Raw genomic sequence first — 14,237 nt, 5'->3', positions numbered from 1 at the left:
CTAACCTAACCTATGCGATTTCTGAGATTTTTGTTTATAAAGTAGATATAGATTTATAATATACTATAGAAATATTCCAGCATTACGAAATGATTATAATGTGTTACAGCATAATAATTATACGTTATTGTTTTGCAAAAATAATATCTTCTATTCCTACGCGTGTATACCTACATGCATCGTAATATTATATTATTAGAGAAAGAGGATATTATATAAGACTATAATAATATAGCCTATACAGATATATATATATAAGTTTAAGTCAAAATGGTATAGGTACTCAGCTACTCAAAACAATTATATAAATATATATATATATATTATACTTTAAAAACCAGGCTGCAAATCGCAGTCATTGTTAACGTGTTTGAAAAACTCTATAAAAAAAAAACCAGTTCATTGTCAATCTGTTGACGATTTCGCGACGTAGTTGTCGTCGGTTCGTATGCATATCGAATAATAACAATATTATAGGCATATTATTATTATATTATTACTATTAAGTCGCACTATCCCAGGTATTTATTATTGTCATTGCAATTGCGTTATCGAAATATCGCCTCACAACAGACGATCGCGCGCGCAATACCAGCTCGTGCGGCAACGTGACTATTTACGGATTATTATTAGGAAAAATCGCAAGTATCTTGTACCTATCTACGCCAATAACCTATTTTAACAATGATATTATATTAGAAAATCGGTTAAACTATAATATTGTTGTTTATTATTTTAATCGTCATCATTATCATAATAATAAATAATACCTATAGTAATGTAAATGCAGCGCTCGTAGACGATCTGACGACACCGGTTAAACCCGCGTGGCGGTATTTAGAAATATATTTTTTTTTGTAGGTAGGTAGGTAGGTACGCGTGTAACACAGTTACGTAATAACGCAAAACACATATTTGGCAAATTAAGCCCAAACCGATATAATACCTATTACATAAAATAAATGTGCAAAAAAACTTACCGTAAAGCGCGTCGTCCGACCGATAACCAAGTGGGTTCGAGATAGAAAGCGTTGGCGTTGGTTGTTAAGTACGGAACGCCGTGGATTGTGAAGACTTCGGGGAAGTATACCTATGAAATCGTGTTCCGGCGGAAGGTGCAATGTCTACGGTGTGGACGCGGGTTATTAGTCCGGAAGTCCGAAAACGCACTCTGTATAATATTAAAAGCCGTCGCGTCGGCGGGAAACAGAAGAAAAAAAAATGAAGCGAAAGTGATGGAAAGGATGAAGTGATAAAAAAATCGTCTTCGGCGTCGTCCTGCTCCGGTCGCGATCTATATAATAATATTATTATTATTATTACTGTCGTCCAGGGTTGCGCGCATGCTCCTTTTCGCTCCAGGATCGGCGGCGGCGGCGGCGGCGGGACACGACACACACGGCGGCGCGCGCGAAGCGTTTATTTGCGACGGCGTCGACGAACGTACACACGACGGGCTTGCGCGCGTAGAGACTGAACCGGCGAGGTGGTTTTTTTTACGCCGTCTCGGGCGATCCATCCGTCGACGCGCGCGCGCCGCGCTACGGTCGTCGGCGGCGGACCAGGGGACGACCGCGCGGCCAATGGGCTTTTCGGTGGGCGTGGCCGGCCGCCCGGCCCGACACCATTCCGCCGCGACCGCTGCCACAGCCGGCGTCGCGGTAAATCTCCCGGACGGACGGTCGGGCGGCGGCGGCCCCGTTGTTTGTTTCCGGTGCGTCTCGGCCGGCCGGAAGACGGATGGCCGGAACTCGTGACTCGTCCGCGGCGGTAATAACATAATATTTTGTGTCCGTACACGGGCGATGGCTTGTGCGCCGCCACGTACACCTCAATACCTGTGTAATACTTCTATGATATAGCGGATATTATATTATATGCATTTTATAATGGCGCATAAATTGCGGCGCGGAGATTATATTATATACCTACTGCTGCAGGGATTATAGAGACATTTTAGTATGCTTAAAACCGTTATTGAAATGTATAAGTACCTACTCAAAAAACATCAAGATACTCATTTTTTTTTTATATTTTATAAAAGCGAAAAATGATTTAAATATTTATTTCTAATGTTATCCAGTCTCCACTTATATATTTCGTAATATTTTAATGTTAAAAAAAGAAAAAAGAAATTATAAAATACTTTTATACACTCATGTTTGTGAAGATCTCTATATCGCTTTATATCTTATTAAATCTTATCTAAAACTATTGGCATGGAAACTTTTGTATATAGGTACCTACACAACTTTTAATTTGTCAGATAATATTTTATATTATTCAATAAAAATAAGAAATTCGCGACTACATACCTATAGATACAAATTGTATTTTGCGCGAAAAAATACTTAATTATTTTATGTGCAAAAATAACCTAACACCTTAACTGGCTTTACTTAGGTACTTGTTATGTATATACCCATATCTCCATATGGTTAGGTTATCTGTACATATTATAGATCATCACATGAATTTACCTTTATTCAGATTTTAAATAAATGAATGAAAAATCCTGCAGAGTACTACATTTAACCTGCAAAAATCGATTTTTGGTTTATGGATTTATATATTATATAGATAATAATTGATTATAATATGTATTATTGTTAAATGTTAATAAATATAAGGCGTATTTGTGGTAAATATATTATTATAATGCACAAAATAATGTAGGTATATATACTATAAAGGTACTATAATATATAGTATACCTACGACACTATATAAATTATTAGGTACATTATATATTCGATTATAATAACTGCAATATACATAGTGTGTACCTACACTGTACATAATAAAGTTATTAAATATTCTATTATTTATACAATATTATAATATTTAGGAATATCATATTATATTATGTATAATTCAACAGAACAATTAATTAATTATACACGGATCATTGGTCATAATATCTGTGTGTTTATGTATACCTCAATACATGCATACCTACGTATCATATCTAATACCTATATAAAAATAATAAATTACAACACTTAATTCGTTAAACAATTAAATCACATATTATATTGTACAACCTAAGTCCTAACCTTGCAGTAAAGTTACAAATTCATATGTAAAAATGTAAATGATAAAAAAATGCTTACTTTATATAACTTCAAATGAGATGTTTATAGCAGTTCTATATATAGGTACCTATCTATATAATAAATATTAATAATATATATGTATATATTATGTACATATTATACCTATATAAATTATATCCAAGATAAATATTCACAGTGTTAGCACATTCATATATTTTACGTTGTAGGTGTACATATAATTAAACATGGTAATGTACCTTAAGGTACTATATAGGTATAGGTACTTAAAACAACACCAACATGTATATAGCTGGTATACCTATACTAGGTACCTGAGCTATATTATAATCGATGTACCTAATAACTTATACTTGAATAATATATAATAAATACAATATCTAATCAAATACCGACGTTCAATAATGTAACAATGACAGTCGTTGCTAAATTTATATGTATGTTTAGCTCGTATAATATAATATGTTAGGTATGTTATGGATACCGGTAAAACCTAGGATTTACCGGTATAGTTTCACTATACCGCAACTGTCTTTTACTGGTGGACAAGGGTTAATAAGGTGTGACTGTTTGAATAAATGTATTACAAATCGATATAAAAGCCGATCCAAAAATCAGCAGTGATGTCAATTGGTTCCAATTTCTGATGGCGCAGAGGCATATTATTCTTAACTTATAATTTCCAACACACCCAGTGGCGTACATTCAAATTTGCTCTGGGGGGGTTCAAAAAAAATAACCAACACTAAAACCTTCTCTTTAAAACTACCCATTTTCCTAACGATCACAGGTTACAAGGGGGTCATTATATAATGGGTTGTATTAGACTTGAATTCAATGATAAAATATCATTGTATAAGAAAAACGATTCTGAGCGAGGACGGTTTGTCACTCTGGATATTTTATATTGTTATTAATTATTTTATCATGTAATTTGAATTAATATTATAATATTATAATTTTTTATTCGTTTCTATGGTGATAAACAAAGCGTTAGAAATTAAAATCCCATTTTTAGCGTTTTTTCGTAATTTTTCGGTGGTTTTTCCCGTGGCATTAAATAACTATTGAGAAAATCAGATTTTAAAAATTTTATTTAAAAAATAACCTCTCTAAAGTACTATCTTGATCCAATTTGCTAAAAGATAAGGTACTATATGTTGAAATCGAAGCACTCCTTCTGGAAAAAATTTTGTATACAGGAACAGGATATATAAAAAAAAAAAATAAACACCATTATAAAAACAATAGCTTCCTTGCTCCGCTCAGAATCTAAAATAGTAGATAAGAAAATCCATTTTATATGACATTGTCGACGTCGGACGGCGGTAGTCGGCGGCAGTCAGCAATGGAGATATGTTGGTATTGTGTTTTAATGTTTTAATGTTTTATAACTTTTCATAATAACTTCTATTTTTATGAAATAATTACAATTTAAACGTGAATAAATAAATTATTTCAGACTATTTTTTTAATAAATCTTTAATAATCAGAAATCAAAATTAACCGAAATTAACCGGTATTTTTCAAAACCGGTATTAACTGGTTCTAGAACCCTTATATTTTTTTAGAAAACCGAAACAAAATCGGAACCCTTAAAGAAATTAATTTAATAACCAGAACCGGAACCGGAACCGAAACACCCAACAGGTTCCAGTCCCTGCCTTTATGTAGAAAAAATTATTTTTGTTAATTATTTTTAAATATAGTAGTAGGTTACAAATAAATAATGATAATAATTACATATAAGTCTTTATGTTATACTTATAAAGAAATATTAAAAATATATAAGTTGTATAAAATACTAAAATGTATAAATGAATACGTAATATTTATAAAAATAATTCTTGTTGTCAATAAAATATAGAAAGCTATGATAATAATTACAATTCCTGTAATAATTCATTTTTTTTACTCACTTTTGTTAGCACTGTTTAGGTTAGGTTGCTGGTTCACTACTTTTTAAAGTAGTTATTTGAAACCAACTTAACAAAATCATTGTGTATTATATTAAACTTTTTTTTGATCGAAAAGTGAATCGGCCGAAAAGGAAAGGCAGGGGCACCATTTCAGTTTTTTTTAAGGTGTGCAAACAATTAAAGAGGCCAATTTTTTCCCACCTCCAGGCCAATCGTTAAAAAAACGTTTCTAGTGTTTTCAGTTTTTCATTACAGATTCATTACAGTATCAAAAACATACTTAATAAAAACATATTTTTATAGTTAACACATTACATTTTACCGTTCATACATTCTGTGTATATACTCATACTGTATAGTGTATAGTAAAGATATTTTTAGATAGAATAGATGCATATTATTATTATTATGTCTTTTGTCTATCAGTAACCAGGAGCGGACTGGCCCAGGGTGCTATACACCAAGTAGCACCCCGGGCCCCTGTTTGTATTTATTATCCGGGTCCCCGATTACCACAGTCGGTATACGGTATAATACTGGTATAATACGGTATTATACAAAATAAAAATAAAATAACATATTTCAACATCTCTACAAATAAACAACATGTTATTCTTAATTTTTTTTTTATATTTACTTATAAAACTAAAGGCTCTTTCCTAATTTAGGTAGGTTTGAAAAAAAATTACGGGCCCCTAATTAATTTTGCTCCCCGGGCCAAAAACAGCCAGTCCGACCATGTCAGTAGCCACTTACCATTTACACATATTTGTGTGTGCCAGTGAATAAAGTGATACCGATATCAATTTATCAATTATCAAATTAAAGAACACAATATTATAATATTATTTATGATTATCAGTGAATAGCTGCGGTGCATGCACAATTAAAGATTGGCAAGCTGAAGGCCATCTGGCCATAGTATTAATTAGGCCTAGGCCAATTGTGGACAACAAAATTACAGGGTGTGCGAGTGCACACCCTGCCCCCCCCCCCCCCAAATGGCGCCCCTGAGGAAAGGGTACGTTTTTGGTCGTATTAAGATGTATTAAGGTCCGCACGCAACTTACTAACTGTGTACGTTCAAATGTCTATTTTGATTGATATACGGCACCCACAATTTCGTTATGAAATCTTTTTTCGTTGTTGGTAAAGTATAATAATATTATACTCAATATAGTCAAATTATTATAACGTACCTATGTTTGTGTACACGGATGATTAATAATAAGAAATTCATCAATAATATCACCATTTTTTTTTTGGTCCTGGGGGGGATTGATCTCGACCCCCCCCCCCCATATGTACGCCACTGAACACACCAATAATCAAACTTCCTAAGTAAAATCCTTCTCAATTAAAAACTTTATATTTTCCCATACCTATATTTCTTTAAATAATAAATACATTTTGAATTATTTTAGCAGTAAAACTTTTATTATTATAATATTAATAAAAAAAAAAGGTGGACAAGTGATATATACGTGACGTACATTTTTATAATTTGACGTTATTGCAATTGATGCAAGTCGTATATAAAATGAATTATTTATATATACATATTAATCGATAGTCGTAGCTGCCTATATAGGTACAGAAAGACCGCGGCGTGACGAAAATTTTGTTTGTCAGACCGTTGTGCAGCCGCCCCCGCTTTTGTCCCGTACATAAGTAAATATTTCATGTGGTATACGACGTTTTTATAAATTATACGAACAAATTAAAACTTAATCAAAGTTTAAAAAATATACTAATAAATATTTCAAAAATCGTTTTTCAGACACTCAGTAAAAAATGCAATTCACGCAAATAAATCCGCGCCATAATTATCATTATAAAAAGAAATCAATAGTAGGTACGACAATATATTTATTGCATAAGTTTATAATTTCAAGTTTTATGTATAAGCCACCATAACTTCTTCGTTAATAATAATTTACATATCCCTGAAAATCCTCGTCGGATACCTACTTAATACAAGGTATAGTGCCATTTAGAATGGATCATGATCTTTAATTTAATTCAATACTTAATTATCAAGTCAAGCATGTTAATAGTGCGTAACCTTATTGCTTTTATTTTTTTTGCTATCTTTATAACTCGCATGTTATTATTGTGTATGTATAATATATATTACTCATCTCAATAAAAATATAAACGACAATGTTGTTCATAATATGTAGGTAGGTATACTTATAATTATAAATTATAATCCATATATATATTATAATAATGAAGAATAACATTTAGGCCACTGTAGAATATATATTATGTACCTATATATGACTGTTATTATTATATCATAATATTGTGTATTTATCTACTGTTCCACAAACTTATTTTAATTATACAGGGTGATTGAATTATTCACTAATGAGTCAATTGACTCCCAAACACATAATATATATTCTCACTCGCTATTTTATCGTTAAACAATGAAATTAATACAATTATGATTTTTTAGAATACCTCCAGGCTATGGTACCATATTTTTAAGTACTTCGCACTTCACACCATTTAAAAGATAAAATAAGTAGGTATACATTATACATACATTTTTTTCCAAATGAAAACAATCCATTTTTATATTGTGAGTTGTAAAGCAGAAGATTTTTTGAATTGTATTATTGATAATATATTCAAATCGAAATTCGAACATGATACTTGAAAATGTCACAGAATACCTATTTATATTAGCCTTTTCTATACACCATACAATTTTGAAAATAATTTGACGCTTTTTGAGCTGTTTACGGACATTGTCAGTTTTCAGTTTTTTTAGTTTTTTTTCTATAAATATCAATAAAATGTTATTTGTCGGGTAAAAGAGCGTGAAAATTTAATGCAAGGCTCCTGATATATTGTTACAATAGGAGTTGAAATATATCAAAAATACATAGGCACATTTTTTTTTTATAAGCATTTAAAGTTTGAATTTCGAGTTTCGACAAAATTTAATAATTATTTTGTAGTTAAAAATTTATAAAATGTTCAACTTTTATAGCTAAGGATCGAAAATTTAAAACAAGGTTCTACGTAATAGTTAAATATATCAATTACTTTACTCACAATAATATCATGAAATATACTTAGTAATATCATACGCTGTCCGACCGTCTTCGCTCAGAATCGTTTTTCTTATACAATGATATTATATTATATCAATGAATTCAAATTTAACACCATCCATTACAGAGACCCACTTGTAACCTACTGTACATCAGAGCGACATCCACTTGCACAAATTTTAAACATCATCTGCTAACAATATTTACAGTCAAAATGAGTTTGTATTTCCAAAGAACATCCCTGCTTAAACCTAAACTTCAATAATAATTAAGTATTTAAAAATACGGTGACCTTTAAGTCCTAGTTGTACCTATACAATTAACAATTAAAAAATCATAATAGTTTGAATAAATTCATTATTGAAGGAAAAATGAGGGTGGACATCATGCATGCTTTTTGAATCACTATACATACATATCAATAAATCCTATATTATATTATTTGCTTTGTCGATTTTTTCTCATTATATTTTATTATGTATATATTATTGTCGATGTTGCAAAATAATAAATCCGCACAATATACATGGAAATCATATTGCTGTTGTATCAGACCACTATATATATATATATATATATATATATTATATACTCTCTAGTCTCCAACCATACATAATTAAATTATTTTATATGTATTTGTTATATAGGTTCTATTGATTCATTCGAACAATAAACTGCTGTAGTCTCTCTCGCTTTGCAGTTGTCAGCAATTTTCACGGTTATTCGGTAAAAACCAATATACCTATATATTGTGTACCATATTGTGTACTGATATCGCACCACTGCGCCACATGTCTGCAAATAATATTGTGAACATGAAAGAAGATTCCCTCCGGAAGTATAAAACAAAAATCACGTCTTTCTTAGAGTATATCGTTTATGTAGTAGATACCTATAATATTTTACTGCAATCATCACTATTAAATATTTGAATCTATTTATTTTGTTTGAGGATTAAAAATAAATGGTTGAAAATACGATTTGTGTGAAACTTGATTAATTTCACATTTTCCAATAATATAATTTTTGAAACTGTTGATAACTTTCATACGAGAAACTATATATACTGTTGAAATATATATAAAAACTACCCATATAAGAGTATACCCACCAACTATATAGACTCGATTTCCGTTTGATAAGCACCTACAACTCTTGAACAGTTGAACCCTATAACTTCTTAATACTTATGTTGAATACCTACTATATCGTAGTATTGTGTAATATATATATATACATCGCGATTCACTCATCTAAAAAAATGCACCTATACTTGTGTGCAGACATGCATTAGGTACTTAACTACCTATATATATCCTAAATAATTTTAAAAAAAAAACAAACGTATAAAGCGTGACTTGGTAAGGGGAATGATTTAAATAGTTATCACTTATTATATCAACCCTCTAGACTCTAATACTATACATACATTGAGAAATGCAAATATAAAAAAAGGGGGTGTTACTGTATTAAATAACCAGACGACACGTGCAATATATAAACAATACACGGAGTATAATACAATAATATTATATTATAAACAGGCAAGCTAGTTCGACAAATTATTATGTATACCTCTATCAGCATAATATTTTATTTTATTTGTTAATCATAATATATAATATTTTCAGCCATAAATCAGAATATATTTTTTTTATTGGGTATTATTATATTATATCGTGTTACCTACTTATTTTGTCTTAATGATCGTCTATGTGGTTATATTAACAATTATATTCATCTTACATTGGTGTACTCGGCAAAAAAATTTGGCCTATAAAATCATTGGGATATAATGTTTAACAAACGTATGCGTTTAAATTGTATATCAGCATATAGTATGTTGTGAAAATTTGGCCTATAGGGTATAAATTAAAATTGATAATTTTATGTAATTAAAACATTATTAATTGGTTTTAGTGGGTTTAATCGTTTTATTTTTTGATTTGAAATAATACAATTTTAAACTGAATATTTGAAACGTAAAAGAAAAACGTTTGATAAGACAAAGTCGCACATATAATATTATACAATATAATATTGTTCAAAGCCTCACAGGTAACCCCAGGATGCCAGTTTCCGTTTCAAGCCATTCGCTGCAGCGATCGATTCGAATCAGATACTTACTTCAATATTCAATACTCATCAAAAATTGATACAGAAATGATGATTTTTCAAATTTTCACTTCACAAAACCGGTATAAGTGTATATTATTATCCTATACAACTATGACATAGCTAATAATATCGTGTTTATCTTCGTACTATCATTTTATATACCTTATAAAGGTCTAAATGGTGGAAACAACCCAATAAATAATGATAATTGATAATAATAATACTTATTATTTATAAATAATATTAACTATTAAGTATTTACTATGCAGTTAGTTATACTATTTACTTTTTACCTACTCACTAAGTTTAAAAATATTAAAACTGCATCAATACTTTATAGTCAGTACAGTATTAATAGTTACATAATAGTTTTAGATTCTGAGCGGAGCGAGGAAGCTATAGTGGTTTTACAATAGTGTTTTTTTTTTTATATCCTGTGTACAAAATTTCTACCAGAAGGAGTGCTTCGATTTCAACATATTATAGTACCTTATCTTTTAGAGAATTGGATCAAGATGGTACTTAAAAAGAGGTCATTTTTCGATTTTATCAATAGTTATTTAATGCCACGTGAAAAACCACCGAAAAATGACGAAAAACGCTAAAAATGGAATTTTAATTTCTAACGCTTTGCTTGACACCATAGATAAGAATAAAAAATTATAATATTATAGTATTAATTTAACTTACATGATTTAATAAATAATAACAATATAAAATATCCAGACTGACAAACCATCTCCGCTCAGAATCGTTTTTCTTATATATATAATGATATTATATCATTGAATTCAAGTCTAATACAATTCATTATATAACGACCCACTTGTAATCTACTGTACAGCAGATCGACATCCACTTACCTGCTTTTTTTCGTTTGTCTTACGCCCGGCAATAATATAGTTTAGTACTACAATGATACGTAGTACGTACGCTGCGTATTGACATAATAATGTAAAATGACAATGACAGATCTCTTTAAATACTTTTTTAACTGGCTTTTTTTTATACCTAGGTCTTAAGATTACCTATTTTAATTTTTAAGCGTAAAAATAATTTTTTAATTTTTCAAAAAAACTATTTTTTTTTTTTAAATTTCCCCAAACTACAGTTTTTTCGGAAATGTATTATTTTAATATTCTCAAATTTTTCCATATGTGTTGGAGATTGTGATTGTCTCCAATGTGCTCTTTTTTTCGACATTTTCCGGCATTTTGATCCCAATAGGTAACACTAATAACACCAAATCGAACTGGTTTTTTTCTTAGGTATACATCTAACTATATATATGTGAAATGAAAATCTCTGTACAGGCTAAACTCTGGAACTACTCATCACACCTTCTTGATTCTTTTTTAAACGAAAGAGTATTTCACGAAGAAGATTTATATGAAAGAACATTTTTGAAAAATCCACAGGTCATCGGTGTATAATAATATATTGGTTGCTATTGGTTAATCGGGCATATTTGTTAATTTATATTATTATCTCTTGTCAATATATATATAAATATATATAAATGAATGTTTGTGGGTAGATTAGACCTCTGGGAAGAAGACAGGCTAATTTAAAAAGAGTTAAATTTGTTTTTTTTTATTAATTGGATTTTAGTATGGTTAGGTTAGGATAGGATTTTGTATTAATTAATTATATTAATCCTCCGTAGGTGCCAGGTGGAATTAAGTAAAAACGACAAACTTTGTATAATTTTGATACTTAAGAGTTAAATCAAACCCTTACGTCCAAACAGCACGGGGTCCGCGATCTACCACAGATAGATTACCTACCTGATAATATACTGCTGCGAATCAGAATTTTTATTCCGATAAACAGAAAAGTTAAGATAAATTTTGAACACCTTACACCTAATATTAAATAACCAACTGAAAAAAGTTTGAGTCATGTAGAGTTTAGTGCTAGTGTATTATACATTTAGAATTGTCATAACTCACTATTAGATACCTAAGTATCTTATACTAATAATTAATTGTTTCTTAACTACTTTACTACATACCTATATAATAATATAACAGAACGACTGCACACGGTAAAATGTATAACTAATTTACTTCAATATGACCGGAAACGCGTCTAGGAAAAAATTGTCATTTTCGAACGCGTGCTCGATTCGAAAACATCGTAATTCGTAATACATGTGGTTCATATAGTGTTCGTAAAATATGGCGTGACTTTTGAAGTGGTGTTTGAACTACTCGCCTTTCTAGTACACCTCGATGTGCAGGTACTTAGCACAATACATACGCGTATCTTGACCGAGTTTTCGAAACAGAAGAGTAACACGAATCCACGCTCAGAGTGACGGATACACACAATATCGTTGCAATATATTGTAATAATATAATATTATGATTCATATAATGGGTACGGCAGCGGTGTACACACGCCGGGAAGTATCGTCCGTTTTCGCCTGATTATATACGGGACTCAACGCAACACACACACTTCTGCATTGCGATTTGCCTACACACGTATTTCATGACGTACATTATTGGTGAATATCACTACAAGTCTACAACAACACCGTCCGTATGCGTAAAGTTTGTGGGGGTGCTTTTGTCCCCTCCACCCTAAACTCTTGAAACCTCAACTAATATTCCCTGACTCTACTTCATTAGTATATAATAAATTATTTTGATACGTGTTGATTTATATTTGTAGCCTCCCCTCCCAGATTTTTAGTCATATTTACGCATTTTACACGGTCCCTTATAATAATACAAAATGATGATTAGGTAAGTTAGGTAACAATCATAAATTATGACTTATGATATAGTAGAATATATAATGTACTAAGATGAGTATCACAAATCATAATGCGAGTATATATTATAATATAGTTATTGCGTGTCTATTAGTAAAACATATTATGTACTTATACATTTTAAGAACTTTCAGTGCCAGATTAAAGAGTAAGAGTCGGTATATATACAGGATGGACATGTGCGACGTGTGTGTACTACTGCGAGTACCTATAATAATATGCTCATGACTTGTGAGTGTATATAGGGGAGAGCTCAGTTAGTTGTTACAGGGGCAAGTTGTTACATTGGGGATATCTTGATAACCAATATTATGGTAACACTGTGGAAACTCAAGAAACAAATTATATTATCATTACCCTCATAAGCTTTGTGATCATATCCAGTATAAATAAAGGCGGGTAAGTCGTGGATGTCGCTCTGCTGTACAGTAGGTTACAAGTGGGTTACTGTAATGGATGGAATTAAATTTGAATCCAATGATATTATATCATTGTATACGAAAAACGATTCTGAACGGAGATGATTTGTCAGTCTAGGATATATTACTTTTAAAGAAAAACTTATGGAGAACCTTGTACCAAATTTTAAAAACTTAGTTATAAAAGAAAAAATTTTTACGATTTTTCAACCACTAAATTACTTGCAAATTTTCGCAATTTTGACATATTTCGTATAAATTTGAACTTTAAATGCTTATAAATAAAAATTGTGACAATGTATTCCTTTTATTTTGCAACTGCTATTGTAAAAATATGTTAGGAGCCTTGTATTAAATTTCCAAATCTTAGAATTAAAAAGAAAAACTTTTATGAATTTCTGTTTAAGATTATTTGAACATTGCCGTAATTTTTACGTATTTAGTCAAAATTTGAACTTTAAATGCTTATAAAAAAAAATTGTGCCTATGTATTTTTATAATTTTTGAATGGGAGTTAGAACAACATATGTGGACCCTTCTATTAAATTTTCAAGTATTTTGTCCCAGCTAATTTTTTTTTATCAACATTTATAAAAAAAAAATCAAAAAAAATCGATTATTTCAATTGCCTATAAATAGATTAAAAATTAGTGAAATATTTTGAAAATAAAACTATATAAAGAAAATGTCAATTTAAACAACTGGTAAAATTTTCAAGTGTCTACGACTCATACTTTTTGAATAATAACAAATATCAAAAATCGTTTGAGGCTAAACCGTTATTTAATGCGGTTTGTAAAAATTTAAATTTCAAACACTCCTAAAAATTTTTTGTCTTTGTCCGGTTGAGTTTTTTT

At 30.4% G+C, this 14,237-nt stretch overlaps 1 protein-coding gene across 2 annotated transcripts in view; it reads right to left on the bottom strand.

Moving 5' to 3' along the window:
• Positions 1 to 1,481, bottom strand: part of LOC100159100 (LIM/homeobox protein Lhx9) — a 59,600-nt gene extending 58,119 nt beyond the window's left edge. For both annotated transcript variants that reach the window (XM_001945969.5, XM_008183491.3), the window contains exon 1: positions 981 to 1,481. The gene's annotated coding sequence lies outside the window, so the exon portion shown is untranslated. The remainder of the gene's footprint in view (positions 1 to 980) is intronic.
• Positions 1,482 to 14,237: the final 12,756 nt, after the last annotated feature.

Source organism: Acyrthosiphon pisum, chromosome A1 (assembly GCF_005508785.2).
Source record: "Acyrthosiphon pisum isolate AL4f chromosome A1, pea_aphid_22Mar2018_4r6ur, whole genome shotgun sequence".
Taxonomy (NCBI): domain Eukaryota; kingdom Metazoa; phylum Arthropoda; class Insecta; order Hemiptera; family Aphididae; genus Acyrthosiphon; species Acyrthosiphon pisum.
The sequence above is the reverse complement of the archived record's forward strand: the minus strand, read 5'-3'. Positions and strand labels throughout refer to the sequence as shown.